We start from the raw sequence: 2,719 nt of genomic DNA, 5'->3' as shown, positions 1-2,719 counted from the left end.
TAACAATTAATCACAAACAATGATTAAACAATTACCTTGATTTGATTCTAGATGGATTGGTAATCAAACTTGATGCAAAAGAACTTGTGAAGCCAAGAATGATGAGAAGATGGTTGTAGAGAGGATTAGAGAATATGAGGGTACGTGTTTTGATTCTTGTGATGATTAGTGAATGATTAGGGAAGGAGATTAGGGTTATGAGTTGTTAAAGTTTCACTATTAACCCTAAACACCCTTAAGTATTATCTATTACAGTTTCATCACCACATTAACACATAACCATTCACAATCACACAATACACTACATTGTATCAAGACGTTACAGTTCCACAACAAATCAATTGTGCAAATAAACAACTAAACAACAATAAACGTGCAATACTCGAACAAGAGGGATTCTCTTGCTTTTGAGGACCTTAACATCCCGGTCCGTGATTTCAACTGGCTCCTCGACGAACTGCAACCGCTCGTCGATAGTGAGTTCCTTAAAAGGAACTATGAGGGTCTCATCTGACAGGCACTTCTTCAGATTCGACACGTGAAGTACATTGTGAACTGCACCGAGTTCAGCTGGTAGGTTTAGCTTGTAGGCCACTTTGCCTATTTTCTCAATGATCTCGAACGGTCCGACATACCGCGGATTTAGTTTGCCCCGTTTGCCAAAACGAACCACACCCTTCCACGGTGAGACTTTGAGTAAAACCCGGTCCCCGACCTGAAATTCCAATTGCTTCCTACGCTTATCCGCGTAGGCTTTTTGACGGTCGCGTGCTGCCGCCATGCGTTGTCGTATCTGTGCTATTCGTTCAGTAGCGTCAACTACCATTTCTGGACCTGTAATCTGACTATCCCCCACCTCTGCCCAACAGAGAGGTGACCGGCATTTACGTCCGTACAATGCCTCGAATGGAGCGGCTTGAATGCTGGTGTGGTAACTTTTATTGTACGAAAACTCCACTAAAGGGAGGTGTTTTTCCCAGCTGTTGCCGAAATCAATAACACATGCCCGCGGCATGTCTTCTAGGGTTTGAATCATGCGCTCAGACTGCCCATCCGTCTGAGGGTGATAAGCTGTGCTCATGTCTAAACGAGAGCCAAAAGCTTTGTGCATCGCTTGCCATAGTTCTGAGGTGAATCGTGCATCCCGATCCGAAATAATGGAGGTGGGCACCCCGTGCCTCGAAACAACTTCTTTTAGATAAACGTCTGCGAGAGTGGAGAACTTATCCGTTTCCTTAATAGCCAGGAAGTGTGCAGACTTGGTGAGTCGATCCACGATCACCCATATGGTATCATTCCCACGCTGAGATCTAGGTAGGCCTGTAACAAAATCCATGGAAATTTCTTCCCATTTCCACTGTGGTATCCTGGGTTGTTGAAGCAGGCCCGCTGGTTTCTGGTACTCCACTTTGACCTTTGCACATGTCAAACACTTGCCGACGTAAGTAGCGATGTGGGCTTTCATGCTAGGCCACCAATATGTTGTTTTGAGATCGTGGTACATCTTATCCGACCCTGGATGTATTGAGTAGCGAGACTTGTGTGCTTCATCCATCACAAGCTCTCGTAAACCGCCATAAAGTGGGACCCAAATACGCCCTGTTACATAGTAGGCGCCATCTTCCTTTTGTTCCATTCATTGCCTTGAGCCGCGTAAGGCTTCAGCTTTGATGTTTTTGGGCTTTAATGCTTCCATCTGAGCAGTTCGTATTTGTGCAGGAAGACTGGACTGAATAGTGAGTTGCAAGGCTCGTACACGCCTAGATAAAGTATCTTTTCGACTGAGAGCATCCGCCACAACATTGGCTTTGCGTGGATGGTACTTGATGGCGCATTCGTAATCATTAAGCAACTCGACCCATCGTCGTTGACGCATGTTCAATTCCTTCTGCTTGAAGATATGCTCGAGACTCCTGTGATCGGTGTAAATAGTGCACTTTGTACCGTATAAGTAGTGTCGCCATATCTTAACCGCGAAAACAACAGCTCCCAGCTCTAAATCGTGCGTCATGTAGTTTCGTTCATGTATTTTGAGTTGCCGCGAAGCGTAGGTAATAACTTTATCCCGCTGCATCAATACACAACCAAGCCCCTGTATCGATGCGTCACAATAGGCCACAAAATCATCCGTGCCCTCTGGCAATGAGAGAATAGGTGCGCTGCACAGTCTATCCTTCAGGTACTGAAAGGCAGTTTCTTGTGTATTACCCCAACGATAGGTAACACCTTTCTGTGTCAACATAGTGAGCGGCTGTGCGATCTTCGAAAAGTCTTTGATGAATCGCCTGTAGTAACCCGCCAAACCCAAGAATTGGCGTATTTCTGTCGGTGTACGCGGTGCAGGCCAGTTCCTGATCGAATCTACCTTGGATGGATCGACATGAATCCCATCCCTGTTCACTACATGGCCTAAGAAGTGGACTTCACGAAGCCAGAAGTCGCATTTTGAAAACTTGGCGTACAGTTGTTCCTTCCGAAGGAGTTCCAAGATAAGACGTAAGTGCTGCTCGTGTTCCTCCTGACTCTTGGAGTAGATCAGAATGTCGTCGATGAAGACAATGACGAACTTGTCAAGATAGGGTTTGCACACCCTGTTCATAAGATCCATGAAAACTGCAGGCGCGTTCGTCAGCCCAAATGGCATGACTAGAAACTCGTAGTGACGGTAGCGAGTTCTGAATGCTGTCTTGGAGACGTCCTCATCCCGGACTCTCAGCTG

This window comes from Helianthus annuus, chromosome 4, assembly GCF_002127325.2.
Source record: "Helianthus annuus cultivar XRQ/B chromosome 4, HanXRQr2.0-SUNRISE, whole genome shotgun sequence".
Lineage (NCBI taxonomy): Eukaryota > Viridiplantae > Streptophyta > Magnoliopsida > Asterales > Asteraceae > Helianthus > Helianthus annuus.
Note: the sequence above shows the minus strand (reverse complement) of the source record.